This window comes from Fistularia commersonii, chromosome 1 (genome assembly GCF_037954325.1).
Source record: "Fistularia commersonii isolate RoL2024-O1a breed Wild chromosome 1, RoL_Fcom_v1.0, whole genome shotgun sequence".
Taxonomy (NCBI): domain Eukaryota; kingdom Metazoa; phylum Chordata; class Actinopteri; order Syngnathiformes; family Fistulariidae; genus Fistularia; species Fistularia commersonii.
In genome coordinates, this window is record NC_141284.1 from 21980491 (window position 1) to 21995925 (window position 15435).

Here is a 15435-nt window from a genome sequence, read left to right on the forward strand (position 1 = left end):
GCAACCTGACATAGTTCCAATGTTTGATGAGAAATATTAAACAGAAGTGCAATGAGTGAACAAATCATACTTATAACTTGAGCAAATCCTTAAATAGTTTTCAATTTACCATACAAACAGTCTGGCTTTTCAAATATTGCTGAACTTTGTTTATTATATCATGTCTCCAGTCTGCAGACAAATCTGGTAATTATTGACCTACACAAGATTTTCTTGTGCGTGGCTGTCAAACATATTGAATGACTAATCCCAAACAAATTTGTTCAAAACTGCAAACGGTTCATCAGAGCGACAGTTCCGTGTGATGAAAATTGCATAGAAATTCAAAGGTGATTGAGATCATGTCTGACCAAATGTTCCTCCCTTGTAGTCCCCAAATCCAGACTGCGGCCTGCTGTTGACCATGTGCAGGTTCCTAAACCATGGCATGTAACCGAAGACAGGAAAAAGATCTCATCTGGTCTTCATGTGGCTTCCTGACTGTCCACCATTTCCTTATCACAAGGGAACAAAAAGAGACAGTGTCTTTCCATATATTTTTCACCAGAATGTTATTTACTATATGTGGTTCTGTGTTCGGGGATTATTAAAATATGCTTTATAGTTTTCCGGCTGTTCCACAGCTTCCAGTGGGATGCACATTGTATGTTCCCAGTCTGTGGTAAAGCCGATAGTTATACTGTAATGTGACTCAGTTGCTAAGGCTTCTCGCTCTATAAAACAAGGTTTCTCATGTCAAAACATAATATTATTTAACTTGCTAATATTTAATCGTCCCTGTATGTTCATATTACGAATGGCTCGTCCCTGTTGATAGGTTATCATTAGGTCAATTAGTCCTGCCAAGAATGCATATAGCTGTATGTGGTGAAACATTACTTTATCAGGAATAAATCTCTTCACCGGTCAGCTATAAGATGGTGTTCTCCAACTGGCAGCGATGAACATTGATATTGGTTTATGTCATAGAACATGAAATGGATGTTTCAGGATAGGTTTCTTTGTATAACACAGAATAAGGCAAATAAACTGAAAGATTGTGTGTCAGAATGCGCAGTCAGACAAAAAGTTACATTTTGGCGCTCGCTCTGAATCTTAAAAAATGTGTCACCGACATCCTAAAGGCATATGACCTCTAGAATAAATTGTTTCTGATGAATGTAATTATAATTTTCAAGGTCGCACCGTACAACACTGCTTAATACAAGGGGCCAAAAGGATCTTCAGTATTTTTTTTTTTAAAACAACATGGGTTTGACACGTATTAAGTTTTGTCAGTGAACAGTGCCCATATGGTCTTGGTTTCAGGACCATATGTGAAAACTCCTTGTCATTGGTCCTCTTCTTGCAGATAAGCTTATTCTGCTACACATACATGCTTTTTACACATGGTGCAAAATACCAGGTCAGACCTGGCATTGAATGAATTTCCATTGCACATTGAGGCAAGTGTGGTTGTTATTTGTTTTTTCTTCTCCAGTATGTGCCCAATGCTTGCACGGTAATGTATAAGATGCTAATCTCAGTCTTCCTGACATAGCTTTCACAAAGCCTTTTCCAAAGCAGCTAGAATTTTTCTGTCTACTGACCGAATTGTGATGTAATTTCATGAGACTCTACTGCTTGGTGTGAAAATCACTCACAAAGGAAACATTCCCTGCCACATGGTCTGTTCAGCTTGATCACTATTGCAGTGAAGCTGCAACTATTTTGTCCAGCAGGGACACCATCACACAGTTTTGAGCATTGGATAGTCAGTTTGAATGAAGAAAAAAAAAAAAAAAGTAATTATATCCATATTGATTCAAATCAAGTAGGCCTACAGGTTGACACATACAGATAAAAACTTGACAGATTGGGGAAAATTCTTCTCAGGGCAACCCTAGTTTTAGTCTGTAAAACATTTTGAGACAAGCAAGCAAGATATCTCAAACTTGCCATTTAACAGCAACGTGTCATGGAACTGATCTGCCTGAAATCATGACATGATGATAAGTTACAAACATGTTACAAGTTACAAACATGTTACATTTTAAATGCTGCCTGTGATTAATGACAACCCCTTTGCGCTGTACCAAGATGATCTATTGTTTGTCTGAAGTGAATGGATCGGACTCACCCCCAACTTTACAAAGGGTACCTAATATTTAACAAGAGCCCTGACATTTAGGCCCCATTCATTGGTTAGAGTTTGAACTGCATTAACCTATAATGCAGGTCACTCTGACCGTGTTTTTGTTTTCACGGTTTCAGGTTAAGTCTGAAATGCAAGCGTTTCCTTATGGCTTTTGGTTTTTTCATTTGCCTCGCTGCTTCCGGTATGGGATTTCGATTTCAGTAGAGCTTTTTTGCCTCGAATGTGTTTGTACAGAAGGTCCCCTGTGCTCCTGTTTTGTTCCTCTACTGCACAGACTCATCAGGAAAAATGGCTACCAGGCTTGTGCTGGAAGAAAGGAGTAAAGAAGTGCAGGAAACAGATTTTTAAAGCACGCAGGAAGCAGAGCGAGGCGAAGGGAGGGAGGGATGGGAGAGTAGGGCCGAGATATTTTAACGGGGAGAGCCAAAGTTAAGACATTTCTTGTAAATTCCACTGCCAAACTTAATGTTTTGGCTTTTCTGAATCGTCTATGAAACAACCATAAACGACCTCACTTCTCTCCTGTGATTGTTATCTAGTCTCGCGCACTTGCTCAGTGCCTCGCCTAGACCTCTCTTTTCCTGTCTCTGCTCCTTCTCCTTGCTTGTTCCAGACCAGGGGTATTTTTGGAACTTAATGAAAAGAGAAATGTGAACTGTTCCTTCAAAGGCATGTCTGGGTCAGCTGGGTGGAAACTTGTTATTAATGCGCACAATTTCTATGCGAGCGGGTCATCTGTGATTGTAAGTATGCGTGTGTTTGGTGAAGTGAAGTGTACAGGGCAGGAATGCTGTGGGTTGGGGAACCAGAAGGGAGGAGGGTGGGCGATCAAGCAGGCCTACATCTTCAGGAAAGGAGGGGGGTCAGGGGCATTTTTGACATATTTCAGGAGCCATTCCAGTCTGGTTCAGGATGCATTCTTCTTCCCAGAAATCCGGCTAAGTGGCCAGACAAGCAATAATCAAGGGAGGGAAAGGTGAGCATCCCGCTTTGCTTCATTTTGGTGCCATGGTCCCTGTGGTGGATGACGGCGCAGACAATTTACGCCTCACTTTGGTTTTTTAGCCGAAGGCAAAAAGACAAGTGGTAAAAATACCTCCTGTGCCCACCTACATGCTTACACAGATGTCTCATTGCAGACCTCAATATTTGCCTTAAAAGGCTAAATATCCAAATTCCTGCAGCCATTAGCAGAGTTTGTGTTTTTTGGGCACTGTCACTGCAATTTGACGAATGTTTATGTGCTGACAGCTGGAATATGCCACACACAACTTCTCTTCCATGACATTATAGTTACTGCTTGTGATGTTTCAGTCTGTTATTTGCTGTCGGATGTCTAAAAAACTGTGGCGGAGTCCTGAGCTCATCAGCGGTAGGGTTCATCCAGAGGCCAGTGTTAAAGGCCAGTTGGAGAGCAGTGCACAGTTTTACCCTTGAACTGGCACAGCTTCTTCTCAAAATTTCTCCAGACGAGAAGCATTGTCTCGTTGTCTCCAAACTCCTAAGGTAGTGAAGAATTTGAATATTAAATAAAGCTTTTTGGTGGATACAGGGTGTCGTGCTTGGGTCAACTGGCCATGCATTGTTGTGTCTGACATCTTGGTTTGGATCTTAAAATTCAGGTATAGATTAGAGAACCATGCCATATTACTTGCTCCATTTTAAGTAGTAACTTGTAAAATCTCCTCCCATGTGGCAGTGGTATAAAATGCATAGTTTGATTTCAAACCCCTACTCTGCTTTTTCATGTTCTTTGCATTTCATGGACTCGGATACAATATACATTTGTTTACAAGTTCAGATTTTGATCATTTTATCATTACTAAGAAAAAAAAACAACTGCAATAGAGACAGTAACAAGAAACATGTGATTTGAGTTACAATGAAAGCACTTGTAGCAGAAATAATCTCACAATAAAATGTAAAGTCAAAAACTAAGGATGAACTTTTCAAGTCAAACAGTTCTCTCTGAATTTGGAATGAACCCTTTTCTTAACAGTAAGGATTCAGATCAGGTCATATGTCATTATACTTAGCTTCGGCCCATGCACTTCACATTTTAAAGTCCATGGGCTGAAATCCTATTTAAAACAATTATACAACAGTAACTTGACCAATAGATAGCATTATGTCCCCTGTAACCTTTTTCCATTTTCACTGTGCTACGGTATACAATTAAAGCTCTTTGCTGTTTCAAACACGGTGGAGTAGATTACTTTTGAAGGCCCTGGGGAGACAGACAACCTTAAACACATGACTTTTCTAATTACTTTTAGTGAGATAAAAAATAACAAGTCGTGACTGATGTGCTTTCAGTCCAAGAGCACACCTCTCTGATGCTGCCTTTGTTATTGCGCATTGTTTGCTTTTGTTACTACCTTGGAACTGGACAGTACGCCAGAAGTAGCATTCGTTTTCTTTGACTGCAGCTGTGAGGGGCAAGTAACTTGACCCTAAACAGAGAGGGAAACCCATAAATGTGGTGAAAGTGAAAGATGAACTTCGGACCAGTGATAGCCTGTGTCAATAGTTTTTAAAATGACATGTATACATTAACTTTCCAGACTTGGATTATCACTACCTCTTCATTAGTCAACTGTATGAGGCTACGTCAACTGTATGAGGAAATCACACACACCAAAGTAAAATAATACATTCACACACTACTAACTGTACACTTCTAATATTTGGACCTACAGGCCGGCTCTCAAAATAAAATTCCTCCCCCAGATTATTTTTCTTGTGATCAGAAAATATACATGTTCTCAAAGAGAGAGGAATGTTCGGACACCATGGCAACAGCACTGTTACTCTATTCCCCCTCCTCTTGTTTCTCTTGTCCGCTCATGCTTTGTCTTCCTTGATCTCTCTCTCTCTCTCTCTCACTCTGTTTTTTTTTTTTTTTTACACCCGGAATTGTTTTCTGTACCTTGTGTATTTAATGGGCAGTTTAATTGAATCTTTAGCAATCTGAGTGCAGTTAATATCTTTTTAAGTAAAAAAAGAAAAAAAAAATTAAGAAATTTGAAAAATGACGGGGGAATCTATGGATGAATTGGGTCGGTATTGACAGCATATCTTTAGTCATGGAAGGAAATGAGAGTTTGGCGATTTCTTCAAATGACTGTTAATTTACAAGGTCCCTTTCCGCACAGTAATACATCTGACGGTGTTGGAGCAGACTGGATTAAGGCACATTCTGAAGGATTACTTGAGGAAGTTGTATTTTTTATCAGGAAAAACGAATGAATTGCAGAATCTGGATCACCCAAAGCATTTTAATTTCAGAATCTAGATTGCTGAAAGCATTTCAAAGTTGCTCACTGAAGGTGTAAGAAAAGTTTTCGGTGAGGACAATTGGATCTTGGAAACCGGGGTGGGATTATGAAAGGAAGCGTCCTGGCAGACCCGTCGCCATAAGACAATCGCCAGCCATGTTTCTGAGAGTCAACAGCCGACAGGAGGCTCGCAGCACAAAACTCTCAAGCAGCCCTAAAAGTTTCCAAGTCAGCAACTATCACTTAATGTTCTCCTCGACCACAAAGCTACATTAAGCAGTTCAGCTATGCAACATTTCAAGCTGGAAACTGTCTGGTCCAGCCCAAGTATAATTGCATATAGTGAGGCATACAGTGACCCTTTCTCCAGACCTACACCTCCTTTAGCTTTAGAAGTGAAGAACAGAAAATAATATTGTTGTGTTTCAGCCCTTTTAATTTGACGCTTCCCTTAAAACAACTTGAAAATGATAGATCAAATGACTAAGAAAATCAATAGGATTTTATGTAACCCGTTTGTTTGTCAATGCTGTGACTCAATTCTAGATTATGCTTCTCCCCCCAAATCCTCCCCCTCCCCCTCCCTCCACTAATCAACATATGAATGTCTGGATTTTGCAATGTTTTAGTGCAGATGCATCCAGAACTCCAACTATTTTCAGCATCTTCCTCCTCATTACTTTTTTGTGCCTTATTTTTATTTTTCTTATTTTAGGAGATGTCTGCACTGCTGTATTTAGTAAAGGACAGCTGAGGGCTGGATTGCCTGGTTTTCTCTTCCTTGCCAAAATTGCTTTTGGAGCTATTTCTCACGCTATCCAACCCAGCCAAGGGAAGCGAAGCGGGACAATCTTGGCCACGGAAAGGCCATAAAAATAGAATTGCTAAAGGACCCGTTTTTGACATGCTGGAAACACTTTCATGTCTAAATTTTTTGAGGATGTGATAAAGTGATTAGGTTATTTACCTAAAGTTTCATCTTCATAGCAAGACTATTTGTACAGAGATGCAAACATTGCATGCATTGCATGATCACTGAAGTTATCCATCATTCATAATGTCTCTGTCATGGATCACAGTGCTCGAATACATGACTTCTTTACTTATCCATTTGCTCACCTCATCCCCCTAGGGTTGTAAAAGAAATTAAATTGTCGTCCCAAGGAGTCATTGCCAAGGATTTCATCACATGAACAAAAAAAAAACCAATATAGGATTTGCTGCAATCTAATTTCACATTTGGAAAAACTTTAGCCTCCAAATTCATTTATGTGTTTGCTTGTTGCTTGACATGCTGGATTTAAGGCATTTGGGTCCCTTAGTGGTTTTTAAATGCAATAATCCAGTATCTTGTTAGTATTGTCATTCATCAGACCAGCCAGAGGAAACAAACAGATTGACATGCACCACTTTTTACTGTTCGGTCAGCCACCATCTGAAATGCTGTGTTTGGGGGAAAAAAACACACCAACTAAACAATATAGTATATACCTGTATACTTCAGTCTGTTACAAATAGCCAAAGAATACCTCTCGCCTGAGGGTTTTTGTGCAGGTGTGTGTGTGTGTGTGTGTGTGTGTGTGTGTGTGTGTGTGTGTGTGTGTGTGTGTGTGTGTGTGTGTGTGTGTGTGTGTGTGTGTATGAACTTTCAGACACGGGAGCCTCACAGGAATCCCATAAGACTCCAAGGTCCCTGAGTGGCTCATTTGTGCACTGTGGAACATTGTGGAATACCAGGCATATTTTATGATCCAACTTCAGCCGTCTCCCTCTCTTTCTCACAGCGTCTAGGTTTATTTGTGAATCTAAGCTGGTCTGGCTGTCAAGGCCCCCCTCTCTCTCCATCCCTCTTCCTGCAGAATACTTAAGCACAGTGTTTCAGACAGTTAGCGGATGCTTTTATTGTGCTTAGAAGGAGGGTACATGTTTTTGGGGCCTTTGGCTATTCATTCTACAAACTGCAAATGCAAAAACCCCTGCAAGGTTTGTCACCAGTTGAAGTTAGGGTGTCTTTGTTACTAGACAAGTTTATATACCTTCTTCTTGTGGCCTTGACGAACAGGTTTACCACATGTTGTGTTATGGATGGCCTGGCTAGTCAAATAGGGGTACAGCAGATCTGGAAGTCACCCCTAATACTGAAGTTCTGTCATCTTAACTGGATGCACAAATAAATAACCAATTAATTGGCAAGGATTACCCTGGTTGTTAATTATCAGCCAATGGGCAAGTAAGATGGCATTCACCGATGCCCATGTCGGTTTAAAGAGTAGCTTGAAAATCCTGAGTCTTCTGATTTTCTTCTTCTTTTATTTTGTTCATTCACAGCACATTAGAACTTACTTTACATTTCCCTAAGGGTGGAAAGGGCAATGTGGCCTTATTTTAAGAATCCTTCACATTCAGCTTAAGTTTGGAATCACAAAGATGTAATATGTGCATATACTGCTCACTGGAGACTGCATATCCTCTGAAGTACACAGCTATTTCACTTGACAACGTATTTCATTTAGATCTTTACCATGAACCCTAGAAAGGCGTTCTTATCTAAGGCTTCAGTTCTGTCTTATTCTCCGTTTTTATTAGTTTCTTTCACCCCTGTCATCCCATCTGTGACTCCCACTTTCTCTCTAGGTGTGGACTGCACAGAAGAATGTTGTTGAAATTAGTATTTTTATCTTCCCTACCAGCCCTGCCGCATCTGCAGTCAAAACCATGCCAAGCATTTGAGACACGGCTGACCTTAAAAGGAAACAATTGAGCCTATCAATTCTGCTCTGCCAGTCAAGTAGCAGCTTTCTCCAAATGGGCAGGGTCCAGCTCTCAGACAACTCAAGGAAGTGTTTGGAACAAGAACTTTGAAACTGCAGGGAAATGAGGGTGGCACAAACACCCTTGTGACAAATGTTCTCCTTGTTTCAAGATACATACTGTGTTAATTGGTTTGTAGACTGGATTTCATGAAACACAAAGATTATTCATTCTTTGCAAAAGTTACTGTGAAATGCTTATCTTTAAACATGACTGTTGTCACACATTAAAAAAGAGTGATAAGATACTATTGTATTGGTAAGGCCACATACACACACTTTAGTGTCTCTGGGTACAGAGCAAAAACCTTTGCCAGTAGTTAGATCTAAAAATCTAACTACTACAGGAAAGTGGACGGATTCAAATGGAGCAACGAAAGGAAGGCGATGTCAGTCAGGAGGATGAATATTATGAAGTTAAATGAAGAAAGATGAGGTAGATTGAAACATGGGGAATGCAAGAAATCATGTTTAATTTCCTCACAAGGAGAATGTTTCAGGGCCAGAAATTCCATCCCGGGTTCCACTATTCGCTCTCCAGGCAGGCTTCGTTTGCATGGGAACCCATTTCCTGTGGGTGATTAAGAGAAGGGAGCGTATGTGCGTGGATGGGGGGTTGCAGTTCAGAAAGGTCTGGGGTTGTTTTGTCTGCTTGGGGAGGAAAGGAATGCCCAAATCAAACATTGTGAACAGGATGCCTAGAGAGACAGAGAGAGGACAAGAGAGAAACACAGGGGAGAAAGATGGGGAGAGACAGGAAGCCAAAAAGTAGCAGACACGAGGAGGTCACAAAAAAGGAGGAGGGGACTGGAGAAGAATAAAGCAAGACATGGATTTTTTTTTTTCATTCGCTACCACTGAACGCCACGAACAGAATTCCCCCGCTGCTCGTTGCATTCCTGCACAGCGGCAAGGTGGGGTAAGAATTTTGTCTACAAGCTGTTAGACAGAAAACCATTCAACACCTTCACTTTAGTGCCAACCTGCAGAACCAGTCTCTCTGTCTAATGAATTTTAGCCTCTAGTCCCTTTCTGCTTCGCAAATAACAGAAAAAGCTTTTGCTCAGCACCACTGATGCTGCAGAACGAGGAGTTTGTGGTGGGAAAACAAAAATTATGGCAGTAGATATAGGCCTGTTACTGTATAGATGTGTATGGATGTGATGTGTGTTTCTGTTGAACTTTGTATCTACATCCATGTTTTTGTACATGACACTAAATGTGAAGGCAGAAGCAGCCTGACTTGCTGTGTTGGAAGTAGGTGACGGGTAAAAGATGTCTTTGTGCTCTTTAAAAAAAACTATCGACACAGTGTTAAAAGAAGTGTCACATTATTTACTGTATTTGTATTTCGCCTTTTCACTTTTACATAAGCCACTCAATTACTGGATGGCTATTACCATGAATCATGCCGTTTTTCTGTAGAACTTTTGTGTTGATTGATTTCATTTGTGGCTCAAGTAAATGACCGCAATCACCATGTAATGGTAAAATAAAAGATTGTCTATTAACAGTTCCCTTTACGTCAATACAAATGTGTTTACATGCTCAGACTGAAACTCATCCCGCACTTAATGCAATTTCATAATTTTGCTGAAGAGCATAATAAATTTGTGTATGTGTGTGTGAGAGAGGGAGAGAGTGAGAGAGGAGGGGATGTGAATGGTAGCGGGGAGGAAAAAACAGCTGTTTTCAGTTTTGTTTGATTATGGCTGAGCTGTCTGAATGAACAACCCACTTGCACTTGCATATACATTCACCCATAAATGCACATTTACATGCACGGACAAATATTTGGTCTACAGTCACCAGGGTACACCATGTGACTGTGTAATGTGGTCCAAATGGTTTTTTTTTTTTTTTTTTTTTTTTTCAATTTTGTTTCAAGAAAAAGTTATCAGTTGAACATAACAGACCTGCTGTTGGTTATCTGTTTATGTTCTGTTAATTTCGTTTTTGTCATGCAGCATTAAGTCCATGGTTAACCCAGCAAAATGAGAATTTTTTCCACAAAACTGACTAATATCTTAGTTTGAAACATGTGCAGTGAGTGTAGATTTTTGGTTGCACTCTAGCACGGGAACCTCTGATGAATCAGCAAATCCTTTTCTGCTGTGCTCATGAATCTAACATGAGATGACATGAAGAGCGAAGCGATGACAGTGGCAGGAAAACCTGAATGACTTGTGGTCGGTGTCCACCTGTGGCCTCCTGCATGGTCCAAGTGCTGGCAAGCACATGACCCATTCCATCCTCTCAGTTATAGTATTATATAGTATTATACTATAGTAATACTATAGTAATAGTATTACTTTTACTATCACTTATTACTATGAAAGAGAATGTTCTGCTTTTAGAGCTGAAATAACCAATAGAATACCTGATTTTAGTCCGTACAACAATATTTATTCACCAAAAACCCAGTGGTTCCAACTTACTGATTAGTATATTTTGAAAACCATAAACATTTTCTAATTATCATTATTATTATTATTATTATTTTTTCAATGAGCAGTGATTTCATCGATTATTATCATTTTCTCATAAGCAGCGTCATTTGTTTTGTGTTTTCTGGAGCGTTGCACCTTCCAGGTGAGCAGGTTTTTTTTTCAAATTACTTGTAATTTCAGAATCTGAAAAGTTAGTTCTACTTCAGTTTTTTAATGATGCATTTAATGCATGTTCTATCTGTACCTGAGAAGCCTTGTCATTTCTTCTGGTTTACAGGAATGTTCCTCTACTTCAGTCTCTTACACCCCCCTGCTCCCCGAAAAAGACGTACACCCACTCACACACTTTCCCCTCTCATCCTTTTAATTTAGTCCAGACTCCTGTCTTAAATCTGGATTCTCTGTGCTTAACCAAACATATGGAATGCTACTGTAGTGGAATGCTCTAAGTCTGGTTTGTTTCTCTCTCTCTCTCTCTCTCTCTCTCTCTCTCTCTCTCTCTCTCTCTCTCTCTCTCTCTCTCTCTCTCTCTCTCTCCCTCGTGTTTGTGTTTGTGTGTGCGCGTGTGTGTGTGTGCGCGTGCGCGCGCACGTGTGCATTTTAACCATGCACATGTTTTGAAGCAGATGAGAGCTTCTAGGATGATGATGATTATGATAATGGTGCGTGTGTGTGTGTTTGTGTGTACCAGTGCCTCCCTAGAGAACTGAATGGAGCCTTCTGTTATCGTAGCCAAACGCGGCCTGTCTGCTCATGCATGAGTCCATTGCAAAGCCTACAAATGCATCCCATATCTGAGCATTTAGCTCATTCCTAGCCGGTTAGCTTAACTGAAGGACTGCCCCTACAGTGACTGCTTTGTCAATCTAGCCGAAGACCTTGGTCCTTGCCAGCTTCCAAACACAGTAGTGAAGAGAGATGGCATGAGTGTAAGAGTCTTTATGATGGCTGCCAGTTGGTTCACTTTTACTAACCCTTGCTCTGTTTGTGTTCCCTGACCGCAGGATGGAGAGATTGGGAAGAGGAGCTTAAAATTCAATAAAAGTGGCTCCAGAATGTAAGTTATGACCTCCCAAGCTATTATTTATACTCATCTACCCATAGTTTGCAGGTATCTGACAGTCCAAGTCATCATAATGTATTACAACTGTTTATGCTCAACACATTCATTTGCACAAACACCATTTTATCCAATCACGTATGTATGTTTCGGTTCAGTAGTAGTGAATGATAACAACTACCAGTACTTAATGGCTTTATCCATGGATTGTTTGGCAGCCACAGATCCCATCTCTGTCTGACAGATGCTGAAATCAATGTGTTAAAGAGTGGAGGAACCCATAGAACTCGAGTACTTAAGAACAAGAAGAAGACTGACGTGTCGGCCCGGGCAGAAGAGCTTTTAGTAGCTTGACCGGTCGACCGTCTTGCGAATAAAAGCTCCATCCAAACCCTTTAGCTCTTTGCTGACTGGGTGATATAGTCCAATGTGCTCCTCCGAGCTCTACTGTCGAGCATGCATTTGACAGTCTGAGAAAGTGAGTTCTGCATGGAACACCTGGGTGTGTTGGCCTACATCCTGCTTATATAAGATTGTTTTCAATTTTTTATCTATTGCAAGATTGGGCACTTATGAAAGATGTGGTGATTTTTTTTAAATCTTTTTTTATAAGCAACATTCATATATTTAATGTCTCGCACTAATCAAGGGGCTACAAAGGCTGGTACTGACAAAGTACCCTTTGAGTTCATTTGTGTACTTAAAATATTTCCTCCTCCTCCTTTTGGTTCCTGCACTTCCTCCAAGTCACCTCTCTTCATCGTCCTAATTTGCCCACCTTTCTCCACCCCACCCCCTCCTCCACCACCTCCTTCTCCTCACCTTTTTTGCACTTCCTGCACGCTTTGTTAGTCTGTTTCCTGTTGGGTACAAATGCCGGCGCCATGCTTCCTTCCTTGTTGCCTGAAGTAACACAGGATTGGCATACCATACAGTATATTGTATAACATCAGTGTCAGTGCGCTTGTAGATAAGTTGACTGAAATGCTTTAGCTTACATTTCTGTATGATTAGACAATGTTAAAAATTAGCAAAAGTATTTGCGTTATGTCTTCTGGAGGTCTGCTGTGCTGTCTGCTCAGCTGTTTCAGGCATGTTGTCGAGATATGAGGTCCATCCACCAGCAGCTTAGGGCAATGAATTGCTCCAGTGTCTCAAATCACTAAATGCATGACTCTTTCTGTTAATGAGATTTTAGGAAGGATCCATACTTACACTTGCAGATAACGTTTGTTTTTATAGTTTTTTTATTCTTTATTTTTGTACCATTAGTAACTAAACACTGTTGTTGTAAAACTCTCACCGGGAGAGTTGGAAACTGATCCCAGAGGAATAACATTTGCAGCCAAGCCCAGCAAATGTCATCCCGAATCAAAATGGGACAAATGATGACCCCCAATGTGGGGCAGTCAGCACAATAAATGTTAAAATTCTGAAATGTAAGCCTTGGCCTGAGGACAAGCAGATTCCCTGCAGCACCATTTAGTAAATATGGAGGCACAGTCCTGTGGCATTCCAGCTTCACCTGGTATCTTCATCATCTCTCATGTTGTCAGCGACCATGGCATCTTACGAATTGGGTGAATCAGCAGCCTTGTCTATCAGGATCTCTTCCTCTTACTTCATTGAGTCAAATCAGAATTGAAGTTAAAAACAAACTTTTTTCTCCCAAATGATTGTTCAAAAATGAAACAATGAGCATTCCCCTAACAGGAATTTATCATATGACAGCACAGATACCCCCCCTACCCTTAACTTATGTCATCCTATCACCTCCTGCCTCCATTTCTCCACTGCACGCCTCCCTTGCTTCATCCTGCACCCGGTTGCTGCATTCTTGCTGCAGTAATCCACCCTGGCCAGCAGCTAGTTGCTCAGTATTCTGCTGCTCCACCGCACTTATGTCTCTTTCTCTCACTCTCCCTGTCTTTCTATCTACCTTTGCTTTCCTCTCCTTACACATTTTGCTCAGCACATTTTCTTTGCATAGGCTTCTATCCTGCTGCTGCTGCTAACTCTTCCTGCTAAGGTCTCCCATTTAGCAGCAGCAAGAGACTGCTACCAAGGTTCAGGCTGGTGAACCTCTGCCAACCAGACTGTGCATGGAAGTTTTGTGCATGGATGGGAAACCAGTGAATAATCAGGATCCTCAGCAGAACGGCTGTAGATGAAGAGCTGTTGATTGGCAAATAAACTCAAGAGTTTGCAGCAGTTGCTGTTTACCATTGAACAAGTCTTGTGGAATTGTACTTTTGGAAAGTTGGTGAATATCAAAGTATTGTCAGAATGGTCTTTGGACGTTTATTTTGAGACCCCAAAAGGTACAAGTCATGCAGAGCACAGAATAGTTTGCATGAGAAGAACACACGGCGAGACAGGGTTTTTAAGCATAGAGAGGAGGGACCATCTTGAAGGATGCAGTCAGGAGATGAGTCTGGTCCCACGGTGTGGGACCACCGTGGGACCAGGCACATCTCCTGACTGTGGTTAATGGGACCATGGTGGTCCCATGGTGGTACCTTGGTGGTCCTACGGTGGTTCTAAGGTGGTCCCACGGTAAGAGAGGCAGTGCCATCTTGAAGGACACATTCCCTCAGTCGGTAGATGTGATTACTTGGTTTTTCCTATGAGACAGAGAAGGACACATAGTCTAGAAGATGGACAGTTGATCAAGCAAGGACATCTCCTTCGAGGCTGAGTACCTGCTATTGTTTTGACTTATTGCCCCCCCCCCCCCCCCATCTGAATGGAGACATGGGTTCAAATAATAAGCATAGTTTCCCACAGAACAGTAAAGTCATAGAGTTACATAAAATATTTCCCCTACATAATCTTTGTAAAATCATCACAATGTGAAGGTTTGTTGGGAGTTGTCACAATGTCTGACTCTCCTTACTCCCAATAATTCCTTGAACTGTGAAAATGAAATGGATTTTTTTGTTTTGTTTTTCCTCAACTATGTCCTTTATACTGCAGGTGCTCTCTGTGGGTGTGTTCCTTTTCTCTCCACAAATGTCTGTGTGATTTACAGACAGTTCCTGCTCATCTCCCATTCCAGCCCATCTGGGATGAATATGCAAAAAATGATAAATAAAAATGGATGTGAGCTAGCACTTTCCCCATAAGTCTCACTCTAGTTCTCTGATAATGCATTTGTGCTCCGTGGCATCTGATGTGTTGTTACATTTCTCACAGTTTGTTCAGCAAACAGACACTGAGAACCTGTTATCATTAGCAAATGTTGGTTTAGCAGCGTGTGAGTCACAGGCACAGCGTGAAGTGTCTGTTCAGCAGGAGTCCATATCTGCCACCCTTGCAAAATAGTCACTTGTGTCTGAGAAGATCTACAAGGTATTTCTGGCCTTTAAGTCAGGACAAATAAGGGGGAGAAAAAAGCAAACCTTTTAAGGTGATGAATGAGTGAAAGGAGAATAGTTGTCAGTGTTTCTACCAGTCATTTCTGTCTGGCCTCCTTTGAGTGACTCATGCTTATTCACACGGACTGTCAGTTACTGAATGTAGAATTCAACAAGTGTCGTCATGTTGTGATGTCGTCTTATCAGTGTGAAACGGTGATGCACACACATTCCTCTCCAACTCCACGTATCCACTGGCACCCACTGAGTCATAGAGATTTTAGCTGACATCTGCTACCTGCGTGTACTTGAGCAGCTGTTGAGTGCACTTTAAACAGGCACTT

The 15435-nt window shown here is 41.1% G+C and overlaps 1 protein-coding gene across 1 annotated transcript in view; it reads left to right on the forward strand.

The window, feature by feature from the left end:
* The window catches only part of luzp1 (leucine zipper protein 1), a 48798-nt gene that overhangs the window by 6012 nt on the left and 27351 nt on the right, over positions 1-15435 (forward strand). Inside the window, exon 2 of the mRNA XM_086154736.1 lies at positions 11680-11732. The gene's annotated coding sequence lies outside the window, so the exon portion shown is untranslated. The remainder of the gene's footprint in view (positions 1-11679; positions 11733-15435) is intronic.